This window comes from Podarcis vaucheri (genome assembly GCF_965113315.1).
Source record: "Podarcis vaucheri genome assembly, chromosome: 6".
NCBI lineage: Eukaryota > Metazoa > Chordata > Lepidosauria > Squamata > Lacertidae > Podarcis > Podarcis vaucheri.
The window spans coordinates 24,704,210-24,730,738 of NC_138764.1; the positions used below are offsets into that span (position 1 = coordinate 24,704,210).

Genomic DNA, 26,529 nt, shown 5'->3' on the forward strand with positions numbered 1-26,529 from the left:
CCACTGATACATTTAAAAGGCTGTAGGATATTAATCAGCCAAAGGCCTGGTTGAAGAAGACTGTTTTCACTCGGCACCTGAAAATATGTAATGAAGGTGTCAGGTGAACCTCCATGAGGAAAGCATCCTACAAACAGGGAGCCATTACAGAAAAGGCCCTGTCTCATGTTGCCACCCTCTGGACCTCACGTGGAAGAGGCACACGAAGAAGGGCTTCAGATGATGAAGGGACAGTTTAACATGATGGGGAGAGGCGGTTCTAGAAGAAAAGCACTGGTTAAAAGTGTGGCACTTACCGTAACAACCTCATGGTGAGCGCCAGCACCATTTTTCCCTAGAAGGAAAGCACTGGATAAAATAATTAAGGGAAAGTTCCAGTACAGATGCAGCCTGGGAGACAGCTCTACTGGAAGAGAAGGTTTCAGTAAGTGCCGAGAAGGCAAAAGATATGGCACCTGTCTAATATTAGTTCATAGTAAGTACCTGAACACAACCTCAACTTGCTAGCTGAGCAACTAGGATTTCATTTTCCTGCTAATAAGCTAATTCTACAAGTAGAACCTATAGGAAAATGTTCCAGTCTGGAGTGCTCTTCTTCAGCCATGCCTTTCTTGCATATTCTGACCCTGTTCTGCAACAGTCAGCTAGAATTCCTTGACTGCTCAGTCCCCATTGGGCTGTTTGGGGATTCCTCCCTCTTTCAAATATTAAAAAACCCAAACTTTTCCAAACTTTGGGGTTTCCACAACCCTGTTGATACTTCCCTCCCATGTGTGAGATTTGCTGTTTCACCTATATAAGCAACAACGCTCACTCACCTCTGAACATGATTAAGAGTGAAGGGGGCAAAATAAATTTTCATACTTCACCCTCACCAACACACACATTGTTCCAGTTATTCCTCACAACCTGAATGCTTGAAAAGACTAAAGTTAACATTACAGAAGCAGAGATGGATGCTGCAAATAAACTTAGTGGTTTTTAATCCTGACCATCTTTCAACTGGAGGATTTAAAACTTGCATCACGTCAGTGCTCCAGAGTGAGATCCAACAGTTACTTCTGCCACTCGAAAAGTTTAAAAAACTCCTTGTTGCGTTTTTATATACAGCATCGTTTGTTGGATTTGGTTTTAATGATCCAGTTTTTCCAGGCAATTTCTTTAACAACATTACAGTGTGGAAAGAGCAAGCGTTAAAGAGGTTCTGATGTGACAGACATTTGAAAGAATGTTTCCATCCTGGCTACATTTCTAAGTGTCTATACATGGAGGCTTGAAATCAATAAAACTAGCTTCTGCATAAATTATTTCAAATGGGCTGTCTGTGTTAGAATCCTCAAAGACCGCGGTTGCCACAAATCCTTACGCTTAACTTCTCAGGGAGAAAGTATGCTATGCATTAAATGTACGGGACCATTTCCCCCTTTAAGAATAGCAACAGCGGTGGTATAAACCATATTCCAAGTAGATCCATTGAAATCAGCGGCCCCTGGTGAGGATAGACAGTTTTCTATATTGCCTTTTCAACTGGAAGTTCCCTAGACAGCTCAAAATAAAATAAAATAGAATATAGTACATGAGAATAAAAATGCTTCACTGTAGCCTTCTTTAACATTAGGCTCTAGCAGGCTGTGACTGCAATGATAATTATTGTCTTTGATGATGTGGCATTGGAGCCAATCTAATATGGCTGAAGGAGCGTAGAAAGTGTTGTTCTTAAGTGCTGCTGCCATCTACAGAAAGTTTCTCCCACAATTGGTTTCCCTTCCACCCCCTATTGCCATGTTGTGTTGTGATAGCAATGGCCACATGGTTTAATAGTCCAAAGACCGCGAGAGGCTGGAGTTATTGGAGGAAAACCGAGTAGCGGTCTAACCAACAATCAAGATGGCATTTCAAGTGGCCGTCAATTAATAAATTCACTCTGTGACACTGTTAAACCAAGGCAATGTTCCTTCATGTGCTTTTTAAAAAAATGCAAGCAATAGCTGGTAAACCAGCATGCCTAATTGAACATGGCAATCATATTTCTAATTGAATGTTACTGTATAATTAGCAATGCCCCTTCAGGAATCAAGGGCAGCAGGTTGAATGAAGAGGAGGGAGGAGGTAAACAGATAAGGAAGACAGCCAAAGCAGAAAACTGAGGTGTACAAGAAAGTACTAGGACCACCTTGACGTTTCAACCCAGACTGGCGCAATTGAGACCGGTGAACAGTTTGCTATAATCACAATGAGTTTTAGAATGTCCCATGCTGATGCACATCACCCATGGAAATGGAGAGCCCACACTCTGGCAGCAGTTCTCTGGGGTTTCAGACAGGAGGCTTTCTCCCTACCAGGAGATGCTGGGAAATCAAAGCTGGAAGGGCCACTAAGCTATGGCCTTTCTTCAAAGATATCCCCCAATATATTGCATGTATGCTGCACACCAGGGTAGCTTGAGCAGCAAATGAAAAATGGCAATTGGCTGCTGTCCCTGCAAAATCCAGAAGATGCTTTGAATGGGGAATTTTACTTGCAATAGGACACAAGGTATTCAGTATTCTGGCTGCAATAGCAAATGCTGGTCAAAGGTTTATGGTCACAACTTCTGACAAGGTGCTGTCACCTGCTGTTGGAGAAGTGAAGTTGCATTCATACACTTTCACCTCCCCTTGCCACCCTTGCCCACCAGTGGCGTAGCAGTGTCGGCAGTGCCCAGGTCAAGGAAAGGATTTTGCTCCCTAACCTCCATGTGGGCATCACATGGGAGGCAACAGGCGGACTTTGCTGTGCCTGTGTGGCAGCCACTAGAGTTTGCCTGCTGGTTGCCGTGTTCACCCTCTCAGCTCAGTGAGCTCCCAGTGGGAGCGGCAGGTGGCGCACATTGGCAGGCTTGACAGCATCCCAGCAGTGCCAGAGCCACAACATGGACACATGCTGGTAGGGAGGTGCTGGGAAAGGACCGGAAAAGTCCACGCTCTGGTTGGCAGGAGTTTTGTGCAGGGACAGGCGTCCTTTCACCAGCTGTGAGAAGGAGGTGCCACTGCAGTCCCAAAAGCCTCGTCTGGGTGCAGATCACCTCCACACAGCTCCAAAAGGTGGCAGCCACACAGCCTCGGCAAGGGAGCCTGTTGCGGAGGCACCAGGTTGCGCCCCCTCAGAATTCTGCTCCTGGGCCACTGCTGCCCACAAGACCATTGCTCAGTCTAGTTTAGTATTGTCTACACTTACTAGCAGGAGTTTCTAGGATGGGGCAGCTCCTAGCCCTGCTTGAGGATTGAACCTGGGACCTTTTGCATGCAAAGCAGTTCCTCTACCACTAAGCTGTAGTCTTTTCCTCAGGGAAGTCCTGTGTCTGAATGTGCTCTGTGTTCCTTCACAGCAGCAGTGCTCTATTTGTTCAAGCCACAAGGAGTGCTGAACCAGCTGCACACAGACAAACTGTGGGATTCCTGGGCTAGGCAAACAGGAATCCAGTTCTTTTGGAAACCCACACGCTTGCGAAGGCAACACCTTCCTTCACATTTGTGCCTGAATTAAAAAGAAAAGCTTCTCCTGAACTTTGATTTACGACAACATCTTAGAAACCAAACACAAGAAACACGCCTGTGTTTTGCAAAAATAATTCTGCTGAATTTTGCTGTTGTGCTTACATTGTGTTCTGTGCTATAGAAAATGATCTCTCTCCCCCCCTTATGTAAATCCTGCAGGGATGTCTTATCATCTCTGCATTTTGCACTGCTTTTCGTATGCCTGTCAACAGAACATTAAAAAATCATTAAAAACATCCAGACGTTGCACAGTAAAAGCCCTGACAGTGCATTCTTATTTTTTCTCTTTTCTTTCCTGCATCCAATTCACAATCAATGAGTGGCTGCCAACCCTGATGAAATCTGAAAATCAATCAGTTGTATTGCAAAGTAGTTAGTAAGATTTAGCACTGCAATGTTTTGCACTCTGGACAACAATGTAGCATTGGACTACACGGCTATGTTCACACTCCGACTTATGGTAAACTCACTGGGTTTATAGTGCTGAGTTTTTAATCTTTGTTCACACAATGTTATCCAAAATGCATATGTATCCTGTACGTTGTTATACGATACTACTGTTTCATGCATTGTATCTCTAACCAGCTTCACACCAACTGAGGTCCTCTAGCCATTCCTAATTCACCCCCAGCCAAGGCGCATCCTCTAAACTAGCATGCTGACTTCATGTGCAGCAGAGGATGCTATCCCATCCACAGTGTTGATTCAGCTTCTGGTCTGGTTGGCCTCTGAACATGGAATGTGGGAGAGGGACAACATCTCGTACTTGACCTCAGGCAGCAAAAGCTCTGGGACTGGCCCTGCATGTCTCTCTCTGTACGCGGTTTTCATGTTCCTCCCATGCAGGACCTCCATAGCATTGGAGCAGCTCCAAATCACACTAATTATCCAGTCAATTCTGCAGCAGAGAATTTCATTGTGAAATGCAAATGTCAGCCTCATTAATAATCAGTATTAGCTGTCAGAAGAAGAACAAGCTTTGAGGGAATGTTAATTTTTGTTTAGGCAGACACGTACAAATGTTTGGTTCTGAATGATCTTTCTCCAGTTCTTGTTTGGATCGCATTCTTCTGGAAACAGATGCAGGACAGGCAACTGAAATTGCACAAGACGTGTGTGGTGCTGAGGCTTGTAGGTGAAAGGGTTAAGCTCTTGGCCTTATATAGAAATGATGTCACCGGGAGCAAACAACTGTATTTGGGAAGTTCGAGCCAGACCTGTCTCAATTCACTCTGTTAATAATACAAGGCTTCCCATATACAAGGCAGGAGGTTCTGGAAGAAGTTAAGTCTCTTGTATCAGGGATGATCAGATTCCTCAAAGGAAGACAAAAAGGGTGTGTGTTGCAGGGTCTCTCTCTCTCTCTGGCAAAGGTGAGGAACTTAAGGCCTGGGAGCCAGATATGTTTCTCCAGGCCTGCCCATCAGACCCTAAATCAGTAAAAATCAATACAAATCGGAGGTTCTGCTCCGGTAACAAAAGCCTGCCCCCCCCACAAAAATCCTGGCTACGCCCATGACAGCCACAGCACTTACTGGCTCTGCACTGCATCCTCCATGAGTGGTTTTGCCTAGTTAGAATGAATCCTTGTGCTCTAATAATGCTTCTTGCTTGTCTGGATGGAGGATAGAGAGGGATGTGTGTGTGGCGAAATTAGCCTACTGTGTAAAAAGTTACATTCATTGCTCCACCCACTTTTGCTGCTGGCATAGCCCCCCCCCCCCAGTTTCCCTAGATGGAAATATGACACTTGGCTTACAAAAGGTTCCCCATCCATGTTTTAAGTCACACAAAGCAATCAGGTCCACTGGCCACCGAGGGTTATATGGGAATGTTGCAGTGATCCACCCATGAAAACAATAAATAAATAAACATCCCGTGCCTGCTATGGCACTCATAGTTTTGCAGAAATAGTGTTTGCAAACCAACCAAAGTCACTAGATTAAAACAGTGTAACTTTTAAGGAATCCAAAGCATTTACACACCTCCCTATACAAAACATAAAATGACCCTCTCTTTGTGCTTGAAAATATTACAAAGTAGGGAAGCTTTCTGATCAGAACAAAAAGCAGCCCTTTCGGGAGAGGGTAGTGGAGCCAGAGGCAAAAAGGGTTGGAACAAGGGATGTAAATATTGCATCTGTATCACAGACTAGTTTCCACACACTCTCTATCCCCTACCCATCCAAGGAAACAAACAAACAAGTATTATCAGACTCTAAGAAAAAATACTCAGGAAGCATAGTGGGGCCAGTGAGGGTTTGTGTATTAAATATATAATATTTAATATGCATAAAATGTAATGTTTATAGACACTGAAGTTGACTAACTTATGTAAAGGTTTGCATTTGTAAAGCAGAGAAGTTTGTATTAAGCAGGAGGTTTCACTCTGGCAAATGCAGCAGAAAAGGTTGAAGATTTTCCATTTCAGTCTTCAGGCTAATTGATGATTCATAGCTGGATACCCAAGCCGCAATTTCTCTTCAGGAACGTGAAACCTGAGAACAAATTGTTTTCTCAGTGATAAAGCCAGCAGTAGCAGTAGTAGAAGAAGCTAAGCTTGTTGATGATCAAGCCAGATACTTGTATAGGAGCTCTCTGGGATCAGAGAGAGGGAAGTTATTGAACTGTTTTAAGGACTTAAAAAAGATGGGACAACATTGCTTGCTTGGTTAAGAGCAATTTGCTACCTTGTATCTTGCAATGTTCATTTGTAACTATTTTAAGACTGTTCTGCAATGTTTTGTAACTCATTCCTGTGGTGGAGAGCAAATTCATTTCTATTCTGCACATGGTCCAGATTTGCAACAACTCTAACAGTGTGGACTGGGGAGAGTTATGCGGTCCAAGAAGAGGGGCCTGGAGGACCATATTTGGCCCACAGACCGGAGCTTCCACACACCCTACTATACCAAGTTAACTGGAAGTAAGTCTCAGTGAACTCACTGGGACATTTCTAAGTACCCTAGTAGCATTTTAAAGGCTCGGTTTTATTTAGAAGCAACACGACTTTTCATATGTTTATTAAAATAGTTTGGTTAATTCCCAAGTTCAGGAAGGCTCGGTGCCAACAGCCTGCCATTGATTCTGAGCATGTTTTCAAGTAAAAGCTTATACTGTGGGAGGTGGCGGGGGGGTGGGGGTGAAGCACTATGCACCTTTGAAGTTTTCCCTGATAACATGCATTGTGAACATATCTTTAAAAGAGGTAATAAAAGTGTGTCCTTACTTTGGCCTTTTAATTAACCAGTAATAGGAAGGCTTCACTGTTTTACAAGGCAGTAACATGCCTCTCCAGTGCATTATACTACTAGACGGCATTCTGACAACCAGTCTCTCTCCTGCCCCATCCCACCAACTGCTGAAAGCAAAAGGTGCTTCTAGTTTGCTTTTCAAAGTCAGTCTGTGTGCCAAAATGAAGACTGGGGGAGCGGGGGAAGAGATGGGTGCCCAAAGGAAACAAAGCGAGACAAATGTTTGCAATTAGAAATTATGAGGCTTGTAAGGCTTAATTTGTTCCTGTAAAAAGGAAGTTGCCTTTTCACCAACACACAGCCTTATAATGAGGAAAGCATGGAAACATGTCCTAAGTTGCCTGCTTTTTGGAGAGCATCAGCTCAGTTGCTAGCGGCTGGGGATCCCTCACTGCAATTCGGAGCGTCAGTGGTAATTTCCAGCTGTTGCTTGTTGAAGCAGGACTGCACTGGAATAGGGTGGGGGGAGAGAGGGAGGGAGGGAGACAATATAAGCAGCAAGTATAGTGAATACCATGGGATGTGGGTGGCGCTGTGGATTAAACCACAGAGCCTGGGACTTGCTGATCAGAAGGTCGGTGGTTCAAATCCCTGCAACGGGGTGAGCTCCCTTTGCTCGGTCCCAGCTCCTGCCCACCTAGCAGTTCGAAAGCACGTCAAAGTACTGTACAAGTAGATGAATAGGTACCGCTCCAGTGGGAAGGTAAACGGCGTTTCCGTGCACTGCTCTGGTTTGCCAGAAGCGGCTTAGTCATGCTGGCCACATGACCCGGAAGCTGTACGCTGGCTCCCTCGGCCAATAAAGCGAGATGAGCGCCACAACCCCAGAGTCAGCCACGACTGGACCTAATGGTCAGGGGTCCCTTTATCTTTACCTTTACAGTGAATACCAGGCAGTCCTTTGCTTCCACCTCCAGAAATGGCTTCAGAAGGTGGTAAAGTTAGGCTTCAAGATCAGCAACGTTAGGCTTCAAGATCAGCAAAGGGTCCATTGTCCTGACAGCATATGCTCACACTGCCCCTGTTTATCAGGATAGTTATTTTCTAGCGCCTACCCCTGGCTAATCACAGTCCTTACTTTGTGCTTTGAGAATGGCTTGTTAAACATTTGTTAATGTGCGTCGCCTGAGGTGTCATTTCCCAGGGTCTCTAGAAACAGCAACTTGCACTCTGCATTGTGACTTAGCTTTCATGTGCATCCATTGATGGGCACCAACTCTGTAGTTGTTTTGATGAGAGGCATTTGAGCTTCACCAATAATTGGATGTTTGTATGTTTTTAACAAGCCAATGTGTAATTTTTTAATTATTGTTTTTGTGCTCTGTTTGTGAATCACTTCGGGACATTTTGCAGTGGGAAGCAAGACATTTAATAAACCCAAACCAACCTCCTCCAACTTTTCATCCTGAGTTTTTGTTAGACTACAGCTCTCATTATCCTTGACCATTGGTCATGCTGACTTGGGGATATGTGGGTCATAGTTCAACAACATCTGAGGACCTCAGGTTGTCTAATACTGATCTATATGAAAAGACATTTGCTGGAGGACACTTTATTGCACATGAAATTCATACAGCACAACATGGGAAGAATAAAACCTTCAGCAGTGCTTAACAGTTGTGAGGCAATTGAAAGCCAAGACAATAATTTTTTTTAAAAATGCCCTGATCTTACAGTGCAATCCTATACATTTAACTCAATGTGGCTTGCTCCCAGGTAACCGGATACAGGATTGCAGCCCTAACTAAGCACACCTACTTAAAAGTAAGTTACATAGATTTTGGTAGTGCTTGTATCCAAAAAGTCTATTTTAAACTGCACTCATGCCACCCATTTCAAAGGAATGATTCCAACTGATTCCAGCCAATGTGGAATACAGGCAACTCCCATTTTGTTTACATTCAATGCATGTGTGACTGCATACACAAATGCCATAACTGGCACTGGAAGAGGACAGAACGGGACAGGTGTACTCATATGATGACGTGGAACGTAACCCTCACATAAGTGGGAGGAGGGGGTTTGCCTCTACTGGTTAGACTGTCAGACTAGGACATGGGAGACCAGGGCTCAAATCCTATTTTTGCCATGAAGTTCATTGGGTGACTTGGGCCAGTCACTGCCTCTCAGCATAACCTATCTCAAATGGTTGTTGTGAGAATTAAATGAGGAGGCGGACAACCATATGTATGCCAACTGGAGCTCCTTGGAGGAAAATGGGACTTAAATGGAATTAAAAATAAATTCCCACTGAGAACAAAGTAACTTCACGGAACAGAATGGAGCTTATTTTGTAGCAAATGTGCTCTTTCTGCTTTAGCCCACTATTTTTCTAAATCTTTGGTACCCAAGTTACAAAATGAAGTTTAGAGGTGAGGTCTAGCAAAAAGCCATCTCTTGGCACTTGTCTTGAGAGAGGCCACTTTCCTCTGCCCAACCCCAACTTAATTTTACAGAAATTGCTCCAGGCTGTGAACAGCACACAAGCTAATCAAAGCCCACAGAAGTGAGTTGCCTTCTGGCATGAAATTAGGAAACATTTTCAGACACCCATTTCATTTTTTAAAAAGGAAAAAAAGGGTAATCACTATTGTTGTTACCATTTTCAGTGGGAAATGTGTTGCGCGAAGCCCATGAGAAGATTGCCTTTGGGTTTGGGCTGGCTACATGCAAAGTAACTTCGCTGAAGTGAATCATCCATTGAATTATTCCAGTCGAGCAGAATAAATAAAAGGTGCTTTCAGGGAACTGATTTATGCTTAGAAGTAGCAGAAGCTGAAGCTGCAAAGGGGTGACTGCATCTCGTAGTAGGGCAAGTTTGAGCTCTCTTGATCCCCTCTCTGTGAAGGCCTCTTAAAAAAAACCCTAAAAAACTAGTAAATACAGCTTGCCTTGCTCAAGCAGCCGCCTTCTTCTTTTTTTGTCCTGCAAGTCTTTTCTTCCCCAGCCAGGCGGGTTGTTACAGTAGACGAGGGGGGAAGTTGAATGTGCCTGTGGCATTTTGGGATTGAATCAGGCATAGGGAAACTTGGCCCTCCAGGTGTTTTGGGACTACAACTCCCATCATTCCTAGCTAACAGGACCAGTGGTCAGAGATGATGGGAGCTGTAGTCCCAAAACATCTGAAGGTCCGAGTTTGCCTATGCCAGGATTAAATGAAAGTTTGTTTGTTGGTGCTTTAAATCGCTTCTCTATGAATCCCAGGACTGAAGTGTGTGAAGAGGGAATGGAACTCCCTCAGGCCATCGTTTTCTCCCTTGTGTGTCTTGGGGTGCTTCCAGACTGTTGCTGTTTTGCAGGTGGGTTTCAATGCTAATTCAGGTTGCACAACTGAAGTGGATATGGAACACCTGTGTATCAAACCTGCTGTATCAAACACCTGTGTATCAAACATCCAAAAAAAATTGGATGTTTTGCAGTTAAGAAAAGTGATAGGGAAGCGTACAATAAAGTATGGGATGACAACTGCTTGACATGACATTGCATAACCTCCTCACCAACAAATCAGGACGGATGCTCAATGAACAGCCAATGTCATATAAACTGCCTATGAAATTTGTCCAAACAAATCAGAATGGACCCTCAACAGGCAGGTCATCTGGCAGCAACCTTGGACAATATATCCATCAAATTATGGATTTCTATTTCTATCATGGCAAAACAGAATATTAACACAATGCCGTATTTCTTAGAAACAGCTCAACACAAATCAAGCTGCATCCATTAAAAATGTATCCACCAATCCATGCCTGTAAACAGTGTTTTAGATGTGTCTTTTATATGATTGGCAGTGGAAATCAGAACTCGACTTGATTTCCAGTACGACTTGAGGTGCCAGTACAGAAAGGGCGCTAAGATGGAACTCCCTAGCCCAGATGGAACATGGAACAAGATCTGTATCACTGATCGTAAAGGGCAGAAGGCAGCAGATGATTTAATATTGGAGAAGGCACTTTATGTTCTACTTGCACTTCTTCAGGGCAAGAGGAACTTCTGCCAGCATGTCACCACTGGTATTTGCTAGCCATTTGAAAATGAGAATTTGGCAAGCCATTTTTTTCCCAGAGGGATAAAGAGTCTGCAGACAAGACTTGAGAAACAGTCAAAGTTGTAGGTCATTTTGTTCCATGGGTTGTGGGCATATAATTGTTTGCTGCTAGGCAATTAGGATTTCAGCACAGAACGAGAAATCTGGTTTTCATAGGTGAAAGACAAATGACGAGGGCCAAGCTGATTTGCTGCTAGCTGAATTCTTGCAAAGAACCCTGGAATGGTGGATAATAACCTAATTCATCTAGAAGGCACCACTTCTTGCATGCCTATTTAGAATCACTCAACACAGATTAATTATGCCTTAACTGTTTAAACATCCTGGTTATGTATTCTGTTGTAAATACAACATACAGCAGTTGAGTAGAGGGAGTGCAGGGAAGAAAGGAGGCCAAACAGGACAGAAGTTAGCTCATCCCTGTTCCAGGTACCAGTTTTTAGGTTGAGTGGTTTGCACAAGTCCTTTCCCCAACACAGCATCTGTGCCAGTGGTGGCTAGTGCCCATTGTTGCTGATAGGGAGAAGGCAGTGAGAGTAACAGTAAGTGAAGCCAGAGCCAATGAGAGGCGGAGTCAAGTAATTTTAGCTCTGCCCCCATCCATCTCCCTGCAGAGCTCTACAAGGGCAACATTGAGGCACTAAGGAAGAAGCTGACAGCCAGGGTAACCTCCTGGGCTTGTAAGTAAGGAGGTAAGGAGGTGGAGGATCGCTGAGGACAGAATGAAGTTAGCAGAGCACTTTGCCCTAATGGACCAGCCTCCACTGAACTGTGCTAAAACCCAATCATACCATGCTAGGACAGCTTTGAGAAAATAGCCTCAAAAAATATTTCCTCCTCAGAACATAACTTGATTTTGCTTCCTCAAAACCAGAAGTTATAGGAGATTCCCATCCATCCCAAGCCATTTATTTCCTGTATTTTGAATATGCAAGAAATATGGAACCCAGAAATAATTATTAGAAAGAAGTTACATTTTGCAACTAATACAACATTTGGCCTAGTATACAGATTTGTTAGAGTCTATGTATTATAGTTTTTGAAGGTGTTCAATCTTTGAACTTCTAAAGATAGTGGCAAATTTCATAATTAGCATATAATTGTGTTACATCTCTTCTAAGTTGAATAATTATTTTAATGACTGAAGTTAACAGTATGCCACCTAATTTCTCAGTATGATTGCAAATAAGTGCTGTTAAACTCCATGCCATATCCTATATTTTAAATTTACGGGTGTGAATCTTAATTTTGCCTGTAGATCTTCTATGCTGCTTGTCAGAAGTGTACACTTCAGCGTCCTGTTCTCTTGATTGCTTAATTTTAACAGCTACATTATGACAGTCTCATTGTTCTTTACAGGGAATAAAATAATCACACATTTGGCTCATGATTTGAGTTGGCTTATTATGCACCACAGATAATCTTTTCTCTTTTTTTAAAGAAATCCTTCTGAAAACATACAACATAATCACATTGAAATTGATGGACTTTTTTTGCTGATTTTTAAGGAGGATATCAACTTTTATTTCCAACCATTTATTTAACAACTGGTGATAAACCTGAATGTTTATCACATGGTGACCACAGCATTAGGTGATGGGTTGAATGTGTGAAGGAGCCACCATAGACCCAACAACACCAGCAGTACTTTCCCAACATCTCACACCATCTCTGGCAACGCCTGTATTAGACTGAGAAATGGTTTTCTTTTTCCTTCTGAAAAATTTGCTTCTTTTGCCCTTACTACTTCTTAAAGTCCACATTGGGCCTCAGCCAGAATGCACTTTTCTCTCGCAATCACTTTGTGTGTTACTTTTTGAAAGATAGGAATGCATTTAGAGAAGTGACATCTAAGACTGCAGTTACACCAAAGTGTATAAGGGAAGGCAGGGATGGGGAACCTTTGCCTGTCCAGATGTTCTTAGAATCCAGCTTCCATCAGCCCTAGCCAGCATGGTCAATGATCAGTGATGATGGGAGCTGGTCCAACAACACAAGAGGATCCAATTCGTCATATCCCTGATCTAAGGACTGTTTTATATATGCATATTTATTGTTTATAATTTAATGGTTTGGCATCAAGTGAAACTAGTATGTAGGAACAAGTCAAGACATAGAAGGAAACCATTGTTAGAGGATAGCTTCAAAGTGTACAGGAATAAACCGAGGCCCGTGTTTCCTATGCTTGGTTCCTATGCACCTGTAAGGTCTTCTCCATTTTGGTGGAAGCCATTGCAGAACAGACACTAACAGCTGTATCACCTTACCTCACTTTATCTCCTCTGCTTACTTCAACATAATGCCTTTCAATGGACTGTGAACAATTCAGTGGCAATCCATCAATTGTGGAGTAACTAGATATCAAGTGATGCATATGACCCTGTAAAATCAGAAGGAATTAGAATATCAGGGTTTTGGTTTCCTGAGCTTCCATGTGTATATCTTTGCTCTGCAGTAGACCAAAATGGCAAAGAAAAGAATTCAATCTTAGAGCTCAGATCCTAGGTTTTCATATAGCTTCAGACATGAATGTAGGTGAAAAGTATGGGCTGCTACCCACATTACTTTATCTGGCATGAAAATTGATCCACCACACCGAAAGGGAATTTTCTTGCACATTGCATATACTTCATGCTTATACAATAATGATTATTTATTTTTATATGTGATATGTTACAGGTTCGTTTCTGTGCAAACACTTTGTGGGAACTGTGCCAACTGGTGATATGTCTGCATCTCTTGCTAATGATCCAGGTTAGTCTCCTTTGTAACTTTTCTATAGGAAATCTGTTTGTGAAATTGCAACTTTGTGTGAACAGACCTGCACTTGAGGGCCAATATCTGAATATGCATTCCGTAAATATACACTTTTCTTTATATCCCAGACAAGGGATATAATTTAATTCATGCAAATATGAATTCTGAGACCCACTCCCAAAGTAATATAAATGAAAGGAGGGTTTATTTCCTCTTTCTCCCTCCTGAACTTAAATACCCTAAAAGTTGTAAGGAGTTGAGAATTAAGTCTTATGTATTACATTAACCTGCAAAATAAAACAAAAAAATCCACATTGTGTGAATATGCAGTATACGTATCTAGTTCCTCTATGGAGCAATTTATCCCAACCTTATGGAGTAATTTTTAAGTAAAGTTTTGCAATTCTAACATAGTATGTCAGACATGAAATAATCATTACGTATTTATTTTAGACACTGATCTTTGCCAGATTTTTGGCCAGGAAGCTTTATCTTCAGATAAAGATTTTACTGGTATTGTTTATTATTTCAGTTCCTGCTCATGCTTTTCCTTAAGATTTTGCAGTTTTTAGGACACGTTCCAGCAAGGTGGGGGTGTGGAGTGTGGGACCAGAGAGGATCTGTCAAAAGGGAACATTCATATTTTAACGCAACATTAACATTTTGGTAATTAACATGGCAGTTAATGCTTTTAGCAGATGTAACAACATTAGACTTGTAAATTTTAATTAAAGTTAATGGTTCACGATAGCTGTAGGGATCAGGCATCCTCTCTGGATACTGGAAACATGTCTAATGTGATTAGAAATACTAATTGAAGAAAAAAGGGCTGCAAGAGTAATGACTGTTTTTCTTTATAATCTTGCTTCATCATTACAAACCTTCAGCAGTCTCTTAAAAAAAGCTTCAGTGGAGGTAAAGAAACAACCCCAGAGTTAAATATTCTCCTTGAAGATTTTTAAAAGGGGGTCAATGGAAAATCCAGAGAGTTATTGTGCACACGGGACAATAAAATAATGTATTAAAAAATTAATTTGTATAACCCTTTTCTTTGATTAACCTCACGAGATCCCAGGAAATACTGTGAACATATCTGGTTACATTCACACTTTTGTGTTTAATTAGGAAATAAGAGTGCTAGTATTTCCCTCAATGGCCGCTCACCAATCCAATGGTGGGCAATGTTTGTGGCCCGGCATGGGGCTCCCCATCCTACCGCAGCCATGCCCCTTCCTTCTTGGCCTCTTGGCCATTGCAATGGCTTCTGGGTTCCCGCCAAACCCAGAATTCAAATTCAGCCTATCCATGGCGGCTAGGAGGGCAGGGCATTCCCCACGATTCCTCTCCAGGGCAATCTACCTGCAAAGCAAGGTAGGTGAAAATGCTAATGTGGGAATAGTTTATACTCATGTCCACCTACAAACTATGACATCTAATAATTTGGATGTGGCTTTGCATACCCAGTGCTGGACTCAGAAGTCTTATCAATTTTGGTCATAGAAGTGAATTGAGGGTACAACTGCTGTGAGAATTCAAAATTATTACTGTTATGGGGGTATAACAGATCAAATGTGGAAAGCCATTTTTTTTGTCATGACACTATACCATCTCTAATCTCATGGGCAAAACATGATCTTCACATCTGTATTTCTAATTTCAACATTGGGAAGGGTTGTGTATGATTGGGAGAGTGTGTGCTTTGAATGCAACAGGTCCCAAGTTCAAACGGGGAATGGAGAGAGCTGAAATTGGCAGATTTGTTCCTCCACACACCTTTATGCATCTGCTTCTACCATTCACGAAAAGCAGGCATGAAGGAGGGGGGGGGGAATAGTAGCGAATAAAAGGCAGGCCAAGAAGTAGGAAAGTAACGAGAGGAGAGGACTAACCAGATGGTTCACCCCGGTGCTGTAGCATGAAGGTTGACATCCAACTGAAATTGGCAAGATCTACCTCTAAGTAAATGTGGTAAGAACTGCATTGAAGACAACAAGGAGGGAGTCTGTATAGCTTTTTATCTGCCATGTGAAGGGGTAAAACAGCCACCATATTCTGAGGTGAGCCACCATAGAAGGGGCTTTCCAAGCTCCAAGGTCCTAAAGGTAAAGGTAAAGGGACCCCTGACCGTTAGGTCCAGTCGCGGATGACTCTAGGGTTGTGGCACTCATCTCGCTTTATTGGCCGAGGGAGCCGGCATACAGCTTCCGGGTCATGTGGCCAGCATGACTAAGCCGCTTCTGGTGAACCAGAGCAGCACACGGAAAATGCCGTTTACCTTCCCGCTGGAGCGGTACCTATTTATCTACTTGCACTTTGACGTGCTTTCAAACTGCTAAAGGTCCTAAAAACCAATGGTTCAATCAGTTCAGTAGGTGAACATCTTCTTTCATATAATAATTATTTCTCTGACAGGCAGGATTTTAGAAGGACAGGGATGCATGTTCCAACTACACCACTTGTTTCTTTCTTCTCCAGTGCTGCTAAACTTTTGGCAATGTTATCAATTTTATCCTTAACATTGACTTAATTAATAAGTCATACCTGGCTTTTGCTTTCTCTCTTTCCACTCCTTTTACAGACTCTAATGATATTTTCATAGTGATTTACACGTTCAAAGAACGGCAATGTCAAGAACTCAACTCATTAGCGACTCAGCCACAGGAATTTTAAAGAAAGGAATTATGAACAAAACAAGTGGCATGTCTCAAATGCTCAAAGCAATATGAACAGGGAAACATTTGTGAGTACTCTGCTGACTGAAATAATGTATGGGTGACAATTTTGGTTGGGAAAAAATATTTACCTGATCCCTGGAAATTGTGATCTGCTCACTGAGAGAACAGAGAACTTGCAGAGAACTGAACCTGTGTTTAAAGGGAAGCAGAATCACAAAGAAAGAGGAATCACCAAGAAAAGCCTTGGTAGCCATGTCCTATGGGATTACTCCAGCTATTATGGCATAAATCACCTGGATTGTATCAGTCCTGGTAAAATGGCATCCGATCCTAGATACCGGTAAATGCAGCAGTCGTCAGCTCTGACACTTCTGTATTTCTCCTTCTTGATACAAATAGAAAACCCACAGTGCTATTGCAGGGGATGTAAGTCTTGTGGCTGCAGTGCTTTCAATTCTATCCCAGTTCTCAAACCTTTATTTTCATCTAGACAATATTCCAGTAAAGTTCAGTACAATAAAATCACTCGGCAAAATCTGCATCTAGTGATTAAAATAATGGTATAACATTCATTAATCCTCATTTTGTTGCAGAAACCTGGTTACTATCTCCATCTTATCCCCATCCTGAGTAAGAATAAGGAAGGCTACCTTACATTCATCTGAATGCCACTTCCTGTTAACAACCAACTGATTAATGAAGTTAGATCAAATCGTCTGATACAAGGGGCAGTGCAAAAGAACATGCATGACTGATTCTATATGACTCTGTCTACAGGTGCATAGTCTCTCTGCAAGTGGTATTTTCTGGAATCTCCCCTGTAGCATTGCCGAAGGTAGCACATTCAGCCTTGCGAGCATGTACAACCTGTGCTGATTTGGGTTGGTCAAATGGGAAAGATAAGTTGCCATTGGCTGTCCACATTGCACCATCCCCAGACTTGCACAGATGCTATTTCTAGACTCACCATATGTCAGGTCCTGACAGGTCCTGGTTTTCAGGTGTAAAAATGGCATCGGGGGGAACCCTAGCTATTTTTGATTTGGCTACGAAGTTATTGAAATTCATTGTCTAACAATCTGCATTTAATTATCTCAAATGCAGGTTTTCCTGATAAGCAGTACAAGGAGTTTAGTGAGATACCTATCTGTTTAATTTTGTTCTCAATCCTTCTTAGCCATCCTGATTATTGATACAGCCATACCTCATGTTACGTTTGCTTCAGGTTGTGCATTTTCAGGTTGCGTCCCGTGGCGACCTAGAAGTACCGGAAAGGGTTACTTCTGGGTTTCGCTGCTCGTGCATGCACAGACGTGCAAAATGACATCATGCGCAGAAGCAGCAAATCGCGACCCATGCATGCGCAGACGCAGGTTGCATTCCTTTCATGTTGCAAACGGGGCTCGGGAAAGGATCCTGTTTGCAGCCAGAGGTACCACTGTATTCAGCTAACATGGCCACAGCAAGACTATTAGGTTCTGATCTATAATGAAGCTACAACCAAAACTTAAATGTTTGCAGCCATGCTTTTGTTACGAAAAGTCTTTGGTTTCTTTCTAGATATAGGGCAGCATAGGCGACACAATTTGGTACACCATTCCCCCCCCCCGCCCCCGCCAAAGGAAAGCTTGAGTCTTTCAGTAGCTGGGTTGAAGGCATTTATACAAACTGGCATTCCATATAATAGTTGTGTGCTTAATCCAGCACTGAACATCCAAATTCTATCCTTTACTTAAAAGGTGCACAGATCATGAATATTCCTTACAGTTGCACCTTAAAGACCAACTAAGTTAGTTCTTGGTATGAGCTTTTGTGTGCATGCACACTTCTTCAGATACTTCTTCAGTGTATCTAAAGAAGTGTGCATGCACACGAAAGCTCATACCAAGAACTAACTTAGTTGGTCTTTAAGGTGCTACTGTAAGGATTTTTTTTTTTTTTTGACTATGGCAGACCAACACGGCTACCTATCTGTAACTGAGATCATGAATATATCACTGGAGATTTTGGAAACCTTGCAGATAGAGAAAGGAGTGTTGTCCTTATAGTAGAGAATTCTCCCTTCTGCCATGTATGAGGGCTTGAAAGGTCTTAAAAGTAGTTGTGAAGCCATGTGGTCAAAGCAACCACCGTGTACATCAGCTGAGCTGAAAGACTCCACTCTCCATTTACTCTGGTTACTGTTTGTACTGGTTTTTTTATTTCATGTTTGTTGTGTAACAATAAGTGTATACAAAAACAAATTGAGATCATGAACTTTGGAGGAACTTTGAGGTTCACTCAAATAAAACTTCTAGATTGTACAGAAGGCACTGTTTTCAGCCTGTCTCCTGGTGTGTTCCCCAACCTCTTGCTACACTATGCAAAATATGGTAGCTTTCACACAATAATTAAACTACGAGCACTTAGAAAATGATGCTCTAAGACCCGACATGGGTTTCTCAAAAATAAGACATGCCGGTCAAATCTCATTTCTTTTTCTTTTTTTTCATGTTACAAGCTTGGTGGGTCAGGGGAATGCTGTAGACAAAGTGTATCTTGATTTCAGCAAGGCTTTTGACAAATTCCCCCATTAAATTCTTGCAGAAAAGCTGTGAGCTGGATGAAGTAACTGTTAGGTGGGTTGTAGTTGGATGACTGACCAAAGCCAAAGAGTGCTCACTAATGGTTCCTTGTCATCCTGGAAAAAAGTGGGAAGTGGGGTTCTGTCCTTGGCCCATTGTTTATAAACGACTTGGATGCAGGAATTTAGGGGATGCTCATCAAATTTGCAGATGACACCAAAGTGGGAGGGGTAGTTAATGCCGCAGAAGACAGACTCATGATTCAATGTGATCTTAGCAGATTGGAAAAGTGGGCCCAAACTAACAAAATGAATTTCAGTAGGAACAAATGGAAGGATCTACACATAGGCAGAAAGAGCCAGCTGCACAAATATAAGATGGGGAAAACCTGGCTTGCCAGTAGTACATGTGAAAAAGATCTAGGTGAGTTTGGTATGTTTAGCCTGGAAAAGAGGAGAAGGTATCTTTTGATATCTAGGGGTTGTTACATGGAAGATGGAGCAAGCTTGTTTTCTCTTGCTTTGGAGGAGGTTAGTATCTGAACCAATGGATTCAAGTTACAGGAAAGGAGATTCCCACTAAACATCAGGAACATTCTGATGGTAAGAGCTGTTTCACAGTCGGACAGACTCCCTTGGAAGGCAGTGGACTCTCCTTCACTGGAGATGTTTAAGCAGAGGTTTAATGGCCATCTGTCATAGATGCTTTAGTTGAGATTCCTGCACTGCAGGGGGCTGAACTAGACAACCCTCAGGGTCCCTTCCAACTCTACAGTTTGGTGATTTTATTTGTAACTTTTTCAAAGCATTTATATCTTCAGCTGTAAAAGCTCCCAGAGTGGCTTACCACTCGATAAAAATAACATTTTTGTGAAGGCTGCAGAACATATCCACACCATATATTTAAAGTGCTCTTAAAAGGTAAAGGTAAAGGGACCCCTGACCGTTAGGTCCAGTCATGGATGACTCTGGGATTGCGGCACTCATCTAACTTTACTGGCCGAGGGAGCCGGCGTACAGCTTCCAGGTCATGTGGCCAGCATGACTAAGCCGCTTATGGCAAACCAGAGCAGCACACAGAAATGCTGTTTACCTTCCCACCAGAGTGGTACCTATTTATCTACTCGCATTTTGATGTGCTTTCGAACTGCTAGGTTGGCAGGAGCAGGGACCGAGCAATGGGAGCTCACTCCATCGTGGGGATTTGAACCACAGACCTTCTGATTGGAGAATTCTTGGAGAATTCATTTGTTAAGGGTGCTGAGAGTTGTTGAGATGCTTCACGGAACTAGAATTCCCGGTAGCCTTAACAAACTACAGTCTGATAACTGATGATGTTGGCTGGGGCTGCTTTGGAGTCCAACATCTGGAGGGCCACAGGCACCACAGCCCTGGATGTTGTTGTAATTTTATGTGTATCTGCATTTAATGTCTAATTTGTCCTTGGTAAAAAGCTGAGCTTTTCATGCTATATAGCAGTTAATAATGAGCTGAATGTTCTGAAGAGGGATAGTGAATTGGTAGAGCATGTGACTCTTAATCTCAAGATGATGAGCTGGAGTCCCATGTTGGGCAAAAGATTCTTGCATTGCAGGGGGTTGGACTAGATCATAGAATCATAGAGTTGGAATAGACCACAAGGGCCATCGAGTCCAACCCCCTGCCAAGCAGGAAAATGATGACTCATGATCCCTTCCAACTCTACACTTCTGTGGTTCTATGACACAAGGTGGGGCTCATCAGTTCCATTATTGGGCTGTTTTGCTATACTATATTCTATAAATTAGGTTTCTGTATGGAAATATAATTTGGATTTAACCCACTGGAGAAAAGGATTAATGGAGGCATATTATACATAAATATGGCATTGTTAAATGGTTTCTCATGTGACTTACCAGCCCAACTGTAAATAAAGCAACATTTACTTCAGAAGCAGCCTTGTTAAGTGAATAAAGTATATAGTTTTGTTTAATGTCATAGGCAAGTACCGTACATGTTGTTGTGGATTTGGATAAGCTTTCTACTGCTGTGTTTCCTCATAAAATGCAAATACCTTAGTCAGAGAAACATGCCAGGCCTTGGATAGTTAAGTTGTGACATTTAAAACCTCAGTTCTACCTTTGTTAAAAGCCCCTTTGATATGGAAACATCTTACAGTTCCTGATTTTCTAAGATGGGATTGTATGTTTAAATGGGCACTGTCAGATACAGAAACTGGTGCATTTATTTTAAAAAACTAAATTGTAACCATAGAGATAAGTTAAATGTCAATGTACACTGGTTTTGTTCCGTTTCCTTTCAAGCAGGTAATTGTTTGCAAGCCAAGGACTGAGACTATCAATCATTGTGCAGTTCAGAACATGACACGATTATCTCGCTTTCAGAAAGATGCAAAAGAGGCATATTTTTAAAAGGGTGAATAAAGTCTGCTATTAAAGTTCACTTTTTGTGTTTGTGATTTTAAATAATAATTGAGAAATGCAGTCAAAGTCTGGGGAAACGGGTCAATTTAACCAATATATAAACTCATCTTAAGTTTTGGATATTTATTATTATTATTAAATGGCAAAAGATTCACCATAAGAATCTTAAAAAGATTCCGTAATGTTAGGCAATTGGAATCATAGCTGCTATAATAAATGTAATGGGAAGAGGTTCATCTATATTTCTATCTGTCATGCAGCTGTTAAAAGCACAGGAGCTATCTCTACCTAGTCTTTTGGCAACCACACTCCAAGGCTATCTTAGACCACTGGGTTACCCTGGAGGTTTTTCTATCATGTAAGATTGTGCTGAACTGATTGTCTTATCTCAAGGTGATGATCACTTATAACCAACCAAATATAATGATTTAATGTGAAAATTCCTGCTGATTGATGATCTTTGACAGATAAATTGTCCTCAGTGAGTAGACATCCTTACAAATCCCACAATACATAGAAGTTTTAGTGAACACTGCCATTTTCAAAATTCTGCATCTCATTAAATATTGTACTTAGAAGTGTGAACCTTATGTCAAATTTTATAATTTCAAGATCAAGGGCGTATGCAAATCTTTACTAAAGTGTCTTTTTAAAATGTATTTTCTGTGTATCTGGATCTGCATATGAAAGGTAGGAAAAAGTAAGATTCCATATCTATGTCTACTGGTTAATTATAATTTATATGAAAGCGACGATAACATAAAAAACCCAACCACCACCCTTTCAATTTAAACGAAAAAATAAGGCACTCAAAAACTGGCATACACAAAAGCGTGGAAATTGTAAGGTAAGACACCCACATTGATTTCCACATCAAGCAGAGGCAAAAGTCAGCAGTGGGCTCAAACTCAGGTGCCTGGCAGCAGAGATACTGCTTGGTCTGAGCCATGCAGCTCTGAGGTGTTACTGACAGAGGAATTTGAAGGCAGTGAGCTGACCTGGTGGCAGGGGATGGGCTACCAGGGGGCAGCTAGTGCATCTCACTGAAGGACACCCAAAATCAGGATCTAGTACTGAGAATATAGGTAACGGTAAAGGGACCCGACAATTAAGTCCAGTCACGAACGACTCCGGGGTTGCAGCACTCATCTTGCTTTACAGGCCGTGGGAGCCGGCATTTGTCCGCTTCCACAGACAGTTTTTCTGGGTCATGTGGCCAGCATGACTAAGCCACTTCTGGCGAAATCAGAGCAGTGCACAGAAATGCCGTTTACCTTCCCGCTGGAGCAGTACCTATTTATCTACTTGCACTGCGTGCTTTTGAAATGCTAGGTTGGCAGAAGCTGGGACTGAACAACGAGAGCGCACCCCGTCGCGGGGATTCGAACCGCTGACCTTTCAATCGGCAAGCCCAAGCAGCACAGTGGTTTAACCCACGTCAAATTCCTATACAATGCAGCATGGACTAGTGGTATGGGGTGCAGAACCCTTTCAATGTTTTTCCCCCTGAAACTGATTCTCTTTAGCCATTATTCTCCCAATAGGGTTTAATTCTAGCCATGCAGTCCCATTGCAGAAAATTAATTATGGATAAGTAGATTCAATCTGCCACTCCTTCCCTGCATTTTAGATAATCTCATCCTCTGCTAAGCAGAAATCCTCTGCATTCCAGTACACAGCTTATGCTGCCATAAATGTATACCTTGCTCTTATTTTTTATACTCAAAGACTTGAATGGTCTCTTATCTAGGCATCTTGCAGGACATACTTAACACAGCAGTAGTAGTAGAATTCCACCATATATGCCTCTAAATTATTTCCTAGCCCACTTCCTAATGGTGATGGCATATCATATTGAAACGTAAGGTGCTATTTGTTATTATCCTAATGCGTTGCCCCTCCAAAACAGAAAGATTCACATTTAAGAACAGGGTCAAGGTTTCACATTGCTAGTCACATCATGGAAGTTACATGGTTAGCCATGTGGAGGGAATATGCACTGACTGCACTGCTCCTCCAGCATGCCTGCCATCTATTCAGCAGAGCAAAACTGGTATTGAGTCCTTAGGGATTAAACTCTTTGCATCCAAGACTTTGAATGTAATGTCATAATAAGTTCTAGCAAGCGCAGGCATTGAGAAACCAAAACAAATTTATGAGGAAATTCCTTTCCCTTAGGTTTCATAAATTTCCACTACTGTCATTATTCCATCACTGTCCACTACAATGGGCACAGAGTTCTAAGTAACTGCCATTATCTGAGAAGAATGCCTTGTTCAAGACCTCATCACTACAAAATTATGACAAATGCATGTCTTGTCAATGCTGCTTCGTTTAAACGATTTGACCCACTGCAGGTTGAGGGTGATATCGAACTAAGTCCTACTTGGAACAAACCCTTTGAAATCAATTTAATATCACGCTGACTTACTTACTAGTTCCAATATTTTCTGTTCCCAGTCCAGAGAAACATTAGATGCACCTAAGTCCTATTGAAATCAATTAGCTTAGAGGTTTAGGAGCACTAGCTGGCGAACCGATATTCTGGTCGTCTTCCAGTAATTACTGCCTGTAGTTTGTATAGCTACTTCTACATTTATTGATGGTTTACTTAACTGCCCTCCACAAGACCTATATAATTATTGTATTTCCAAAACAATATCTTTTAAATACTGCAGCTGTACCTATTTATCTACTCGCGCTGGTAAACTGCTAGGTCTTGGAACTGCTGACCTTCTGATTCGCAAGCCCAAAGAGGCTAGGTGGTTTAGACCACAGTGCCACCCATTCCCCTTGCTACTCAAATATATGAAGGAAAAACCCAAAGAATATTCTTCAAACTTTTTATCTCCCTTCTTTGGTTATTTCCAAATGAAACTAACCGCACAAACCTTAGCATATTTACTTCGAAGTAAATCCTACTGTGTTCAATAGAGCTTACTCCTTTTTCAGTGTTTTTAAGATTGCTGTCCACATTGATGAACCAATGGTGGCCCATTTTTCATGATTCTTGGTAGCTGATCAGCTGTTGTGGGATCTTTATAAACTGTAGTGGAAGCATGATGAGACTCTACATGTGGGTCTATCATTCTTTGTACCAGTGGCATTCAGATTTTAAAGTACACTTTAATTTTGTGATTTAGTTGAGGAAGAAGCTCTCTAAAATATTGCTGTGGAACCTCATTCTAAAGCCAGAACCATAGTGCTTTTCAACATGTTCAAGTCCATTTCTTTTGGCCAACTGTACCCAATTACCTAAATGCTATATTAAACAGAATGTTTGCTGAATTATTGATGATTCTGGTAACTCTAGAGAAGAGAGACCAACTGACTTACTAATTTCCTCAGGGCCTTTGTTAGAAATATCATTGCTTATACTGCATAAATAGCTGATCTAAAAATGAAAGAGGTTGCCGAGGGGGCAAGAAGGGATATTTTCATGAGAGAAAGTGAAGAAATAAACCTCATTTAAATACTGAAAGGTATTCATTCATCTCTCTACAAACTTGCTTAAATAAAATTGCACTGATGCTTCCCAGATCTGTAAGATGCTTTGTTGTGGGGAATATATTTCTCTTACTGAACTGAAATATTATTATTTTTGCTTGCTAAATAGAAAATGCAGTAGAAACAGTTCTCATTTTCATAGTACTACTTCCTTTTATTCATTAGCTCCTGTAGTCGGATTTAAGAAAGAGAAATGTGCATTACTTGTCAATGGAATTAATGTTTCATTATGAATTAAAAGTTGGTTGTTGGACAATTTGCTTCTGAGGCCCATTCTTCCATAAGCAAGCTGTGACAAGTTTTCTCCAGATATGGCCTTCAATCACATGCCTTCGACTGGTAAGTTAACTGCTTCGTAGATATGCAGAGGTACAATAAACTGTAGTGGTTTGAATGTGGACTAGGACCTGGGAGAACAGGGTTCAAATTCCCACTCAGCTATCTAGTTCACTGGGTGACCTTGGGCCAGTCATGGCTGCTCAGCTTAACCTGAGTGTTGTTATATGGACAAAATGGGAAGGGAATGAACCATGTATGCCGTCTTGAGCTCTCTGGAGGAAAGCGGGGATAAAAATATAACAAACAAACAAACAAATAAATAAATAATGTTACCACCAGGTAGACATGTTTTACAGGTGGGTATGCTTATCCACTGTATACATTTGTACATTCTTGCTTTTGTGTTAACTTGGAAGCTGCATTTCAGCATATTTATTTTGTGTTCATTATGTCACAAGGTCATTTCACACCATATGGTATAGGTATGGTATATACATTGAAAGCATAGGTCCCCAGACGTTGTTGGGACTACAATTCCTATCATCTCTGGCCATTGACCAAATGACTGAGCCTGATAGTTGTTGTTCAACAACATTTAAGAACCGAAGGCTGAAAAAAATGGTGCAACAGAGTTGAAGGAACTGTATTTGTCTGTTCCATTTTATACATGTGATTGAGACTTTGACTCACTGCCACATACAAAAACCTTAACAGGCATATATTCACTTCATATATTATAGTTGTGTAGTTGCACACTCTCAATCTATTATGACTTCAATCCTATGTATAATTAGACTAATTTAAGCCTAGTGATTTCAATAGGTTTAGACACAAACTTATATATGGACTTATAAAACTATGTGAAGGCAGCTCCACTTTATTATTGAGGGCACAATAACGTAAGACCGGTCTTTCTTGCAGTATGTGAGAGACAGACCTGCTTGTCTAAATATTTGTACAGTGGTGCCTCGCAAGACGAAATTAATTCGTTCCGCAAGTCTCTTCGTCTTGCGGTTTTTTCGTCTTGCAATGCACGGTTTCCCATAGGAATGCATTGAAAATCAATTAATGTGTTCCTAGGGAAACCGCCTTCAGACCAGGTCTGGGGACAGTCTGTCCCCGGACCTCTTCTGAAGGCTGGGGGGGGACGACAAGGGCTTTTCTTCCCACCCCCAGCATTTTAAAAAACCCCAGGACAGTGGAGGACTTCTCCGCTGTCCGGGCGATCTTAAAATGCTGGCGGGCGGCATTTTAAAATCGCCCCAGACAGCGGAGGACTTCTCCGCTGTCCGGGGCGATTTAAAAGCCCCTGGGAAGGCAGGCAGGGGGGACAAAAACTTTTGCCCCCCGCCCGCCTTCAGAAGAGGTCCTGGACCTCTTCTGAAGGCGGGCGGGGGGCGAAAGTCTTTGCTCCCCCCCGCCTGCCTTCAAAAGGTGTCCCCGCGGCGGCGGGAGGTGTCCCCTGCCCCCTGCCCGGCTTCGGAGCAC

The 26,529-nt window shown here is 42.0% G+C and overlaps 1 long non-coding RNA gene across 11 annotated transcripts in view; it reads right to left on the reverse strand.

The window, feature by feature from the left end:
• Positions 1 to 26,529, reverse strand: part of LOC309533908 — a 54,892-nt gene that overhangs the window by 26,685 nt on the left and 1,678 nt on the right. For 8 of the 11 annotated variants that reach the window (XR_014220502.1, XR_014220503.1, XR_014220504.1 and 5 more), the window contains exons 1-2: positions 16,563 to 17,680; positions 13,105 to 13,217 (exon numbers count right to left, since the gene is read on the reverse strand). This is a non-coding gene — a long non-coding RNA (uncharacterized lncRNA). Of the gene's footprint in view, positions 1 to 3,638; positions 3,739 to 13,104; positions 13,218 to 16,562; positions 17,681 to 26,529 lie in introns of those variants that run through there. The other 3 variants (XR_014220512.1, XR_014220507.1, XR_014220506.1) reach the window with 3 other exon arrangements.